This window comes from Chelonia mydas, chromosome 24, assembly GCF_015237465.2.
Source record: "Chelonia mydas isolate rCheMyd1 chromosome 24, rCheMyd1.pri.v2, whole genome shotgun sequence".
NCBI classification, from domain to species: Eukaryota; Metazoa; Chordata; order Testudines; family Cheloniidae; genus Chelonia; species Chelonia mydas.
The window spans coordinates 14,835,632-14,849,638 of NC_051264.2; positions in this window are offsets into that span (position 1 = coordinate 14,835,632).

Below are 14,007 nucleotides of genomic sequence, written 5' to 3' on the forward strand. Positions count from 1 at the left end.
GATTCTCGCTTTCCTCTGCAGCCGGGTGGGCGCCGAGCCGCTCCCCTGACTCCAGGAGCTCAGCAAATATCACTAGGCTTCAGTGTCACTTAAACTGTCCTGCAAGTGAGACGCCCCCAATGAAATAGTTCATCCCCTCCCTGCTCCGTGACTCATTGTGCTCCCCTCCCAGCCCCCTTCTCCCCCTCCTACCCCTCACTCCCCCTCCTCTCTCATCCTGTCCCTTCCACACCCCTCCTCAGCTCCTGTCCCCATCCCCCTTCCCCCCAGTACTTCCCTCTCCCCTCCCCCATCTCTCCTCCCAGCTGGATTCAGCACTCACACCCTGCCACTGCCAGGAGCCATGCGGCTGGGCCAGGGAGGGCCAGACAAAAGGGGCTCCTAGGGGATGACAGAGGGGGCGCGGGTGAAGCAGGTGGCAGGATGAGGGTGTCACTGCCGTCCGCCTCAGGGCAGATTCCAGACTGTCAGAACACAGGGCAAACACCCCAAACGGGTGGGGTGGTCTATAATTAGATTTCACCCAGCCTGGAACAAACGCAAACACCTGGATTACGGCACCAGTCTCACCGCAGAGTCCCAGACAATTCCCCAGGGCTCTCCAGTCCGTCTCTCCCCCAGGCAAGTTGGATTTAGTGATCAGTGGTGACCGACACCAAAAATACCACCACATCCAGGTTGCTCCTAGTCCCAAGAGACCAGTCACTCACCCTAAATCCAATGGTAGCCTAGAGCAGTCTGTGGATCCTGGGGGAGCCGCAGACAGGGTCTAAGATTTCCAAAGGGGGCCACACCACCATTCAGAATTTTTTAGGGGTCAACAAATGTAAAAAGGTTGAAATCCCCTGGCTTAGATCTTCTCCCAAAGACAACACCTGTAGCCAATTCTAGCGTAAACTAACGAAAGGCTTATTAGCTAAGAAAAAGAAAGGGGAGTTGCTGAGAGGTTAAAGCAGGTTCAATATAGGGAGAAGTGAGACAGTCTGTAATTCCCACTGGTAGCAGAGAGGTAGTAAACTGCTAGTCACACAGAAGTCTCTCAGGACTGCCCAGAATAACCATGGGGATTTCCGTCTTCTCGTTCAGTTATTGCGTCGTTAGAATCCAAACGGTCCAGAGATGCAGAATCTTTCCCTGAATCCATACAAGGAAAACAAGCTGACAGTGTCACCACCCATGTGGGCTCTTCCCTTGAGGATGGAGCGACAGGAACGCATCTAGAGGCTTTGACCTCCGATCATCACACACAGCACCCACTTGCTTTGAAATTAGCCCTTCTCTGTTAAAGTGCTTAATTTGCATAAGGTTGCCAGGTGTCTGGTTTTCGACTGGAAAGTCCGGTCGAAAAGGGGACCTGGCAGCATCCGGTCAGATGTACTGACGAAAGCTTACGCTCAAATAAATTGGTTAGTCTCTAAGGTGCCACAAGTACTCCTTTTCTTTTTGCGAATACAGACTAACACGACTGCTACTCTGAAACCTGACCAAACACTGAACGTCCGGTGACTGCAGGGCAGGGGGAGGTGCCAGGTCATTAACCTGTGCCAGCCCCTGCTCAACAGGGGCTGTCGTCTACCTGCAGACAGGTTCCTTTCCAGGCTGCAGCAGCTAGGCAGGCCAGCTGGTGGGGAGGGAGGTGGAGACCACCCAGAGATGAGGAAAGGGGTGGGGAGAGGAGCAAGTGGGGTAGGGTCTTGGGGGAAGAGGTGGAGTAGGGGGCAGGGCCCGGGGAAGAGGTGGAGTGAGGGGCGGTGCCTCAGAGAAGAGGCAGAGTAGGGGTCGGGGCCTCAGGAATCCAGTTGTCAGCAATTAGAAAGTTGCCAACCCATTCCACAAGGCATCTTTCTGGTTGGGTGGGTTATTTAGTTACAGGGATGTACCCCATGTAAATGTTTGCGGTTACATTATAACGGGGTACAGATAAGTAAAAGCAAGGCATGTCACACCCCATTCGTTTTCATGATGTTTAAAACACGAACTACTCTTATACATCTCACAATCACTTAGATCCATACTAATACCCAAGTGAATCGGCCTAGCTAGCCATGCATCTGTAAGCATTCAGCGAGCCCCGGGGCTCACCTCATCTGCCAGCGTCACATCGGGTGCAGAGGGTGAGATGGGGGAGGCTGGAGCATGGGGAATACCCCCAGCCACGCTGGCTCAGACCAAAAGGTCCATCTAGCCTGGTATCCTGTCTCTGGCAGTGAGGACGGTACAAGGCACCGGCTAACCTGGGGGAATTTTGTATCACTGCGCACGCAGAAATTAATGTTTTTTGCACAGAATTTCCTTTTCCTCCACAGAAATGGGCTGCAGAGCTGCTGGCCGCCACTAGGGGCCGCTGGGCCTGGCAGGGAGGTGGGGGAAGAGGGCGGGGGAGGGAGTTGGAGGGTTGCCCGCAGCTGCGGTTCGCAGCAGCCCCCGAAGGAAGGAGGCTGCAGGCAGGAACCTCCATACAAGCCCGGGACCCAGCATCAGGCTCTCTCTCTGGATCTAGGGCAGGGGTTCTCAAACTGGGGGTCAGGACCCCTCAGGGGGTCCCAAGGTTATTACATGGGTGGGGGTCACGAGCTGTCAACCTCCACCCCAAACCCCGTTTTGCCTCCAGCATTTATAATGGTGTTAAATATATAAAAAAGGGTTTTTAATTTATAAGGGGGGGGGGGTCACACTCAGAAGTTTGCTATGTGAAAGGGGTCACTTGTAAAAAAGTTTGAGAGCCACTGATCGAGGGTCTCCGGATCTAATTCCAGAAAACAGAACACCCTTGCCCCACTCACTGCCCCGCCCCATCCCCGAGGGCCCCCCGCCCCCTGCATCCCTTGCTCGCCCCCACCCTCTCTCACACACTCATTTTCACTGCAAGACCCAAACAGTCATTTGTTGTTTTGACAGATGTATTATGCCAAGTTCAGGTTTTATTTGTTACAGGATGGCAGACCTGGCCGCAAAATACTCAAAAAGGGCAATTTAAAAAAAAAAAAAAAAAGGAAATTTCACAAAGTTTTTCATGATTCTTTCCCGCCTCTCTTCCCATTTTTCATAACCGGCTCCATGTGTTTTGTTCACTCAAGTTATCATAATTTTGTGTGCGGAATGAGGACCACACAGTATCACAGCTGCAATGGGTCGATTAAAGGCCCACTCCTGAAGCCCAAATACAAATCCATAGAGCACAGTCACAGAAATGCACACCTGTCCAGATACCTATATAAATAAATCTGTAGAAACTGACTCCCACACCTACATGCAGATACACACGTGTATTCATGGGTACACATCTAGCATGCGCTAACACATATACTTCCACATTACAGTATTTAATATTACAATTGTTGTTTCGTGCCTAGAGACCCCAGCTAAGATCAGGGCTCTAGGGTGGTAGGTGCTGGACACACACATAAATAGAGAGAGTCTGCAACAAAGAGTTTATAATGTAGCTCGACAAAGGTGGGGAGAAAGGTATGATACATTGGCTCTTCTGCAATTACTAGTCAACAACATTCACTTTTAAGGAAATAATACATTTCTTTTAGAGTAACTTTCTCTTTTAAAAACTTGTTATGAAATTAATACACACATTTTATGTCAATTTTTTTGTGCACAAGCCAGCAAAAGGAATAACAGTCAAAGAGTTAGGCTGCAAGTTTTATTCACACAGGTATACACACATGCAGCAATACGCACACCTCCCTACACAAAGACACACAGTCTCTTACACACATACAATGCATGCATGCACACACTTGTCAGCACAGAGACACTTTTCACATACACTTTTCCATGGGCTGCTGAAATCACCCAGCCGGGAAGGGAGGAGGGCGGGTTGGAGGGGAAAAAATGGCGGGGACGGGGGGAGAGGAGAGGAGAGAGGATGGGGAGGGAAAGAGGCCAAGGATGAAAGCAGGGTGGGGGTGAGAGGGGGCAATGAAGGAAAGAGGAGGGTATGTGGGATGGATGGGGATGCAGGGTGAGGCAGAAGGCTACAGGTGCATGAGGATGTGGGGGGCACAGGGGTGTATATGGACATAATGGGAGTGCAGCAGTGTATGGAGGTGAATGGGGTGCAGAGCTGTGGGGGGTGAGGGACATGGGGGTGGTGGCTCTGGGAGGTGGAGAGGATGGGTGGGAGACCACTGTAAGGGGTACAGGGCTGGGATGGGTAGGTGGGGGGGGGCAGGACAGGATGGGACGGGGAGGGATGGGAATGCGGTGGGTGGACAGGGAGGGATGAGGGTGCAAGGGGACGGTGGGGGGGGTGCAGTGATGGGGGTGAAGCCCCATTCCAGCACTCAGAGAGGGGGATACACATACCTCGAACTTCTGGGTGCCGGCGAGGGGGCGACAGATTGCCCGGGGTTCGCCGCAGGAGCAGGTGCCCGAACTCAAGCCCAGCCACGCGAGGAGCATGAGGAGAGGGGGCGGGCCACGACTCCTCATCAGCCGTCTGCCGAGCGCTCAGGAGTCATGCTAGCTCTGCCCCTGCCCTGACCCAGCCAATGGGAGCCGCGCCTGCGGGCAGGGAACAGGGCAGCGTGCGGACGCCCCTGGCCACCCCTAAGGCTAGGAGCCGGACATGCCTGACCCAGCCCCTCTGCCCAGCGCGGCCGCACCACCAACCGGACAGTCAATGGCCCCGTCAGCAGTGAGCTTTCCCCTGGGGTTCTGGAGCCGGGGCTGCGGCCAGGATCTCTGGGGTCGCTGGGCAGTGGGATCTCTGCCCCTGACTTTGTTTCCCTTTCAGGGCTCATCACAGCCAAGTCACCGTCACCACTTGGTGGGGGGGAGGGGGGGGAGGGGGAAACGTGACCCTGAGTTGCCTCTTCCCATTCCACCTCAGGATGAACCTCCAGCACCTGACCCTCACCTGGCAGAAGGAGGGGGGCCTGACCCCTCCTTTTCCCTCAGTTCCTGGCCCAGGGTCCTGAGCTGCTCACACCTCTAAGTAGCGGGACTGGATCTTTCTCCCAGCCATGAGGGGGGCATTCAGGACACTTTCCTGGGCTGCTCCCTATGCAAGTCCATAAGTTCGGGGCATGGCCCCATTAGTCCAGTTAGTTTAGCTGTAGGTTCCCCTTAGCAGGGGGGAAACGTACTCATTTCCTGTGACTGGCAGGGTGCCAGCCCCTGCCTTCCGGCAGGCAAACAGACGGTTCCTGCCTCTTCGCCAGTCAGCCCCTGACTGAGGGGGGCTCCCTTCTTTTCTCCCTCCTCCAGGCCTGGCATTGGCTGCAGGTATGATGTGGGGGGGGCTAGCTGAACCCACAGGTTTTCTTTAACCCCTGATGTGCCAGACGGCAGTCTCTCTGCTCCTTCACAATTACACCCACGAAAACAAAAGTGCCTGGAACAATAGCAAATTCAGAGGACTAACCGTCTTAACACCACGGATGCAGGAACTGAGTCCAGTCACTTTAGCTGTTCGCGTGTTCCAGGCATTGATACTGTGGCATCTGCGGTGTCGCAAATGAAGTCGGGCCTTCGGAAGAACAGAAAGTGATAGACAGGCTGAGGAAGAAAAATGCTGCCGGAGAATGCAGCAGAATTTGATTTCAGGATATCTACAGATGCATATTTTGACCTGGGATGCTGCTAATTTCTCTTGCTGCCGTCGCCGTGTTGGTCCCAGGACCGTAGAGAGACAAGCAGGCTGAGGGAATAGCTTTTATGGAACCGACTTTTCCTGGTGACAGGGACACGCTTTGGAGCTTCCCAGAGCTCTTCTTCAGGGCCACTGTTTAGGGGATTCCCCCACACCAGGAACGGGGTTTCTCGCCACCTGCTTTGGAACTTTAGGTGGCTTAATGCTCTGCTCCCATGGCTCAGAGCCCTGACACCAGTACCCCGCCCACAAGCATAAAGGTTTCACCCTGGCTCCGGACAGCCTGGCTGCGCCTTGCAGGATGACCTCAACTGGCCTTCCAGTCCGGTGTGTCCCCGAATCCTTCCACTGCGAGTTCCCAGCCAGTCGGACTTTTCCCCTTGGTTCGTCACCCCCGGAGGGGTGGAATCAGCCCCCTGCTATCACTTCACTCTGGCCCATACCGTTTGCACCCCAGATCCACCCGGGGTTAAAAATAAACAAAAGTCTATTTAATAAAGAGAAACTCACAAATTCAAAGTAAGGCACAGCTCCCATAGGAGGAGAGGTTCAAGAGACTGGGACTGTTCAGCTTGGAAAAGAGACGCCTAAGGGGGGGATCTGATCGAGGTCTACAAAGCATGACGGGTGCGGAGAAAGTGAATAGGGATGTGTTATTTACGCCTTCCCATAGCACAAGAACTAGGGGTCACCCAATGAAATTAATAAGCAGCAGGTTTAAAACAAACAGAAGGAACTATTTGTTCACACAACACACAGTCAACCTGTGGAACTTGTCGCCAGGGGTGGGGATGTTGTGAAGGCCAAAACTATAATTGGGTTCAAAAAAGAACTAGATAAGTTCCTGGAGGATAGGTCCATCAATAGCTATTCAGGTGAGGGGTAGGGTCATGCCAGTGGGGGGTGGGGTCATGTTGGCATGGGCAGGGTCATGTTGGCATGGGGGGCGTCAAGGTTCCTTCCCCACTCTGAACTTTAGGGTACAGATGTGGGGACCTGCATGAAAGACCCCCTAAGCTTATTCTTACCAGCTTAGGTTAAAAACTTCCCCAAGGTACAAACTTTGCCTTGGCCTTGAACCGTATGCTGCCACCACCAAGCGTTTTAAACAAAGAACAGGGAAAGAGACCACTTGGAGATGTCTTCCCACAAAATATCCCCTCCCCCCCCCAAGCCCTACACCCCCTTTCCTGGGGAAGGCTTGATAATAATCCTCACCAATTGGTACAGGTGAACACAGACTCAAACCCTTGGATCTTAAGAACAATGAAAACTTAATTAGGTTCTTAAAAGAAGAATTGTAATTAAAGAAAAGTAAAATTAGGATGGTAAATACCTTACAGGGTAATCAGATTCAAAACATAGAGAATCCCTCTAGGCAGAACCTTAAGTTACAAAAAGACACAAAAACAGGAATATACATTCCCTCCAGCACAGCTTATTTTACCAGCCATTAAACAAAAGGAAATCTAACGCATGTTCTAGCTAGATTACTTACTAACTTTACAGGAGTTGTACGGCTGCATTCCTGATCTGTTCCTGGCAAAAGCATCCCACAGACAGACCGAACCCTTTGTTTCCCCCCCATCCAGATTTTAAAGTATCTTGTCCCCTCATTGGTCATTTTGGTCAGGTGCCAGCGAGGTTACCTTAGCTTCTTAACCTTTTACAGGTGAAATGGTTTTGCCTCTGGCCAGGAGGGATTTTATAGAACTGTATAAAGAAAGGTGGTTACCCTTCCCTTTATATTTATGACAGGGGGTCATGCCAATAGAAGCAGGAGAGGTGTCATTAAGGTGAGGGTTGGATCATGCCTATGAGGGGCAGGGTCACACTGGCAGGGTCAGGGGTCATTCAGGTGGGGATAGGGGACATACTGGTGTGGGCAGGGTCAGTCAGGTGAGGGAGCAGGGTCACACCAGCAGTGGAGGGGGTCATGCCAGTGGGGGGGTGGCCACGCCGGCAGTGGGCAAGCTCACGCTGTTCCTGGAAGCACCAGAGTAGCCCATATTCCGGGAGTGGGTCAGTAGCCCCCTTCCTGGGGGGCTGTAAATTCAAGCAACTGGCGCCACAGGTGGTAGCTCAGCTGGAAGAAGGCACTAAAAGCTCGGTGGTGGGGAAGGAGCCTGCATGGCCTGGCCTGTATTTAAGGTGACAAAAGATTCATGGGGCGGGGTCCACCCCAAAATGGAGTTGGAAAGACTTTGGCCTCTTGAAGCTGCCTAAGACCACCAAGCAGGTGCTGGTCAGCTTGTTGCACATGGACGGGAATGTCTGTCAGGTTTTGATGGTTTGTCCGTAAGCTTTTACCCAAAGGAGAAGTGGCTCTTGCTGTGCGAAGGCTGGGCAGAGACGTTTGGTGCTGGAGCTTCTGGAGAAGGGGTGACCACGGGTGCAGAAGGTGGGTTGGGGAACAGGGAAGACACACTGAGGTGCAGCGGGATGGCAAAGCTAAGGCCTCTGGTCGGGAGGGAGACACCAGTCTCTACCCAAGCAAGGTGGCAGCTGGGAGCTGGAAATCTTTAAGCAGGTGCCCTTGGGCAAGATCAGGGGCACAATGCCAATCTCATGGTGTGCTTGGTGATGGGGCCTGGGCAGGAGACCCTTGGACAATGGGCTAGAATGGTTCCAGAACCAGACAAATGCGGGGCAAGGGGTGTGGGGAATAGCCCTCAGCCGGTGGGTAGCCACGGGACGATGGAGTTAAGTCATCCCAGTCTCTCTCTGTACTGGGATGTTGTCAAGTGCAGAAGGTGGGGGACAGCAAGGATTCTAAAAATTAATACTGGCAGAACTAAAATTCATTTGCAAATTTAACACCATTAATTTGGGCTTGAACAGGGACTAGGAGTGGCTGGCTCACTACAAAAGCAGCTTTGCCTCTCCTGGAATTGACACCTCCTCATCGATTATTGGGAGTGGACTACATCCACCCTGATTGAATTGGCCCTGTCAACACTGGTTCTACACTTGTAAGGTAACTCCCTTCTCTTCATGTGTCAGTATAAAAATGCCTGCATCTGTAATTTTCACTCCATGCATCTGAAGAAGTGGGTTTTTACCCACAAAATCTTATGCCCAAATAAATCTGTTAGTCTCTAAGGTGCCACTGGACTCCTTGTTACAATCCCAACTGTACATATAAAACGATGGGGTCTATATTAGCTGTCACCACTCAAGAAAGAGATCTTGGAGTCATTGTGGACGGTTCTCTGAAAACATCCACTCAATGTACGGTTGCCACGTGTGCGGTTTTCAACTGGAACACCTGGTCAAAAAGGGACCCTGGTGGCTCCGTTCAGTACCGCTGACCGGGCCGTTAAAAGTCAGAAAAGGGGTGGGGAAGCGGTGGGGCAATGGTGTTTGGTTTTGTGAGATCAGAAAGTTGGCAACCCTAGTTCAACGTGCAGCATCAGTCAAAAAAGCGAACAGAATGCTAGGAACCATTAGGAACGGGAGAGATAAGATGACAGAAAATATCTTAATGCCCCTGTATAAATCCATGGTATGCCCACATATTGAACACTGCCTGCAGATGCGGTTGCCCCATCTCAAAAAAGATTTATTGGAATTGGAAACGTTTTAGAAAAGGGCAATAAAAATGACGAGGGGTACGGAACGGCTGCCGTATGAGGGAAGATTAAGAAGCCTGGGACTGTTCAACTTGGAGAAGAGATGATTAAGGGGGGATTTGATACAGGTCTATAAAAATAAAATCATGACTGGTGTGGAGAAAGTAAATAGAGAAGTGTCATTGACCCCTCATAACCAGAGGCGGCGGTAGAAGCGGCCAGGGGAGGCTAAGCCTCCCCAGACAGTGGGCCCACCACCTTTGGAGACCACGGCTGCTGAAAGAGTGGGTGCCCCACCCCGAGGCCCCGCTCCCGCTTGTCCGAGGCCCCACCTTCCCTCTGCCTCTTCCTGCCCCACTCCACCAGCATGGGGGTCTTGAGGGAGGGGTGAAGAGGGGTGCGCGGGCAGTGAGGGGTGAAGAGGGGTGCGCTGGTCAGCCGGTGGGTGGGCAGGGAGGGAGGCCGGGGGGGGTGAAGAGGTGCGTGCATGCGAGCGGTGAGCCGGCTGGCCAGTGGGCGGGCGGGAGGTGTGTGTCTGGGTGAAGAGGCACGAGCAGTGGGGGGGAGGGTGGGGAGGGTAGGCAGGGGCGGAACATTGGAAGGCCTTTCAGAGATGGCGACTGAGCAGGGGTAGGTCTCGGAGCGGAGCCATGGCCCGGGCGCACCCAGCCTCCCCAAATGGAGGAGTCACGTGCTGCTCATGCTCATAACACAAATGAAATTAATAGGGAGCAGGTTTAAAACAAACAAAAGGAAGTATTTCTTCACACAATGCACCGTCAACTTGTGGAACTCCTTGCCAGAGGATGTTGTGAAGGCTAAGACCATAACAGGGTTCAGAAAAGAACTAAATAAGTTACTGGAGGATAGGTCCATCAATGGCTATTAGCCAGGATGGGCAGGGATGGTGTCCCTAGCCTGTGTTTGCCAGAAGGTGAGATCGGGGACCTGTCGTGCCTGGTGCTGCACAGACACAATATCCAGAAGAACTTACAATCAAAATAGACAAAGGACAGGAAGAGAAACTAAGAAGGAAAAGTCCAAGGTCACGCAAGAGAGATGAGTCTAAAACCTTCGTCTCCTGACTCCCAGCCCAGTGTTTTAGCCCCAAGACCACATTGCCTTTAACCTTTACCCGCTACTATGTATTCCATCTCCTTCCCCTTGTCTCTCCCCATAGGGGGTCAGTCACTCACTTGTTCTTTAATTCTTTTTTCCTCTTCTTCATTCATCTGGGTTATAATTCTTTACATAGGGGTCAGCATTTGAACTGACCTTTCCTGTCAGTCTGAGAGCATCGTCTCCTCCCATCGGGTTGTACTCCCAGCTTCTCTGGAACAAAGACTACATGCACTGGGCTGACATATGATACCGCCAGGCCTTGATTACCCCTGGGATTTGGCCATGAGGGATCCTGGCTCTTCCTTTATGCAGATTGTGATGTTCCTCTGGTGTTATCTGGACCGGGGATCTGCTAGGTCACTCCAATCCTCGACACTGCGAGCCAGCCTTACCCTGCTCTGCTGTGAGAACCCCCACTCCTGGGCTGTTCACACACAGCCTCTGGCATGTAAGCTGCTCCCAGCTACGTGACTGGGCACCTTTGGCCAGCCGCTGCTTGGATTGTGCACATGAATGACACTAGCCAATATCTCCGGTCCTAGATACAACCCTAGGAACCTCCGTCTTGCAGTGTCCAGTTATGCCCGCTGGATGCTGCAAGCTTATACGAGTTCGTCAATTTAACAAAGAAATTGATATGTACCAGGCTTGTTATCCCAAGGGGAGTCTCTGACTCGCTTCAAACCAAATGCACGGCTTCAGGTAGAATAAACAAACAAATTTATTAGCTACAAAAGAGATTCTAAGTGATTATAAGTCAAAGTACAACAAGTCGGATTTGGTCAAATGAAATAAAAGCAAAACGCATTCTAAGCTGATCTTAACACTTTCAGGGCCCTTACAAACTTAGATGCTTCTCACCACAGGCTGGCTGGTTGCCCTTCAGCCAGGCTCTCCCCTTTGATCAGCGCTTCAGTTGTTTGGTGGTGATGTCTGTAGATGGAGGTGGAAGAGAGAGGAAGAGCATGGCAAACTCTCTGCCTTTTATCATGTTCTTTCTTCCCTCTTGCCTTTGCTCCCCCGTTTCAGAGTCAGGTGAGCATCACCTCACCGCAGTCCCCAGCTGACCAAAGGAAGGGAGGTGACTCACTGGAGAGCCCAACAGATCCTTTGTTGCTGCCTAGGCCAGTGTCCTTTGTTCCTGTGAGGCGGGGCTGGGTTTGTCCCATCCATGCCCTGATGAGGTGTGAACTGCCCCTCTGCTTTTGGAGAGTTTTTGCCTGGGCTTGTTTTAAGCCATGAGGACACATTTTCAGCCTCATAACAATATACATGAAATTACAACCTATAACATTACTATAACAACAATGCTCAGTGCATCATGAGCCTTCTGAAGACACCCGACATGACAAACTTTGCATTGGATACCACACAATCATATTATAAGGATGAACATGGGGGTACAGGGTGTTCCCTTGATGAACAGAATGTCACACAGATGCCAAGACCTGCTTGACTGTGGTCTTTGGCTATTCCAGTCCTACCCTGTTTGGATTAATGGAAGCCAAGCTGGAATTCCCTCCTGGCTATCATGCAATTTCTGGTAAATCTTTGGTATCCAAAGGTCATATACTCTGCCTGATTAATTACACCTCTGTGCCTGGACTCCCAATCAGTAACTCATCTCCATCTGCAAGGAGCATGGGAAGAGCAGATGAGCTGACCTGGCTTGGAGAGCACTGGGTTCTGTAGAAATGCTCTTAACGTCTTCCCTGTAGAGCTGGTCCGCTGATAGTTGCGCTTGTTTGGCTATTCCCACAGCCTGGAGCCTGAGGCCCTTGTGGTTTGCTAGTTTCACTTGGTTGAGAACAGCTTTGTGCTTAGCAGTCAACTCTTCTAAGTGTTCTGAAATCCACTTGGTTGCCCAGATTGCTTTGAAATTTTGTATGCCTCAAGAGGACACCGGGTAGGGTTAGTAACCCAAATCTGGGGTCATTTGAACAAGGAGTCCCTGAAATCCAACCCCCCCAAATAAAACAGATTTTCTTATGGTTGGTTTCAGAGTAACAGCCGTGTTAGTCTGTATTCGTAAAAAGAAAAGGAGTACTTGTGGCACCTTAGAGACTAACCAGTTTATTTGAGCATGAGCTTTCGTGAGCTACAGCTCACTTCATCGGATGCATAGCATATCGTGGAAACTGCATCCGATGAAGTGAGCTGCAGCTCACGAAAGCTCATGCTCAAATAAACTGGTTAGTCTCTAAGGTGCCACAAGTACTCCTTTTCTTCTTATGGTTGGCTGATTCTACCATTTTTTTTTTGCATAGACCTAGGATCAAACCAGTGTGGCCACATGGTCTGACATTATCCCCATTAGTGCATAGCACCTGCTGCCCCTTTAGGGGAAAAACAGGTAAAATGGTATTAGAAAAAGCATTTGACTCTCTAGACAGGGCCGTGCTAACACTCACATGCCAAATGGATTGCACTGGACGTGCGTCTGGGTACTCTCGGTCAATGGAGTGGAGAGGATGCTTATAAAATCTGCAGACACCAAGCTGGGAGGGGTTGCAAGCGTTTGGAGGACAGGATTGCTAAACATGCCCAGGGTTTTCACCTTTCCCCACAGGTCAGGTTTTCTAAACCTTTGATCATTTTTGTTGTTCTCCTTTGGACTCTGGCGAATTTGTCCATACCAGTCAGACAGTGCAGCACCCAGAACTGGACCCAATACCCCAGCTGGGATCTCAACAGTGCCAAGCAGAGCGGGACCGTTACCTCCTGTGTCTTACATAACAACCCTCCTGTTAATACACCCAAGAAGGATACTAGCCCTTTCTGCAACTGCGTTGCCTTCAATTTGTGATTCACTGTCACCCCCAGACTCTTTTCGGCAGTGTGACCGCCGGGCCGGTCAGTCCCAGTTTTGTTGTTGTGCGTCTGATTTCCCCTTCCGAAGTTCTGTACTTTGCACTTGTCTTTCTGGAATTTCATCTTGTGGATTTCAGATGAATTCTCCAATTTGTCAGGGTCGTTTTGATTTTTTTAAAAGTAATTTTCCATGAGAAATTTTGGAATGTTTCATAGGAAATTTTGTTTTTTTACTTTTGTGGGAAATGTATTGCAGTAAAATTTTTGGAATATTTGTTTTGCAGAAATTAAAACAAATTCCATGGGACATGTTAGATGTTTTTAATGGGAAATATTGAATTTTTGGGGGGGGACTGTTTCCAGCATGAAATTTAAAAATTTTTGTTTCACAGGAAATTTCAATTTTTTAATTTTTTTCATGACAATTTGACTTTCCTGCGGGGCAAAATCCCGGGGTTTATAGATTAATTAGAACATAAGAGCTGCCACATAGGTTCAACCAAGGGTCCATCTAGCTCAATATCCTGTCTCCGTCAGAGGCCCACACCACAGCTTCAGGGGCAGAACACAGCACAGGGCAATTTTGGAGTGAGCCATCCCTCCTTCCCTCCCCGTTTCTGGCAGTCAGAGGTTTAGGGTTGCCCAGAGCACAGGGTTGCATCCCTGGCCATCTTGGCTAATAGCCAAAGAACTTACCCAGGTCTTTTTTGAGCTCAGCTACACGTGCTGCAACCACAGTGGCAAGGAGTTCCACCCGTTAACATACTCATTAACTCCACTTTTATCCCGCAGGGTGCCCCAACTTGCTCGATGTTTGGACTCCCCCCACCTCAGCAGCTCAGGGGCTGCACCCAGCCCTCACTACCCTTGCAACCACCTGACCTCATCAGCCCTGAG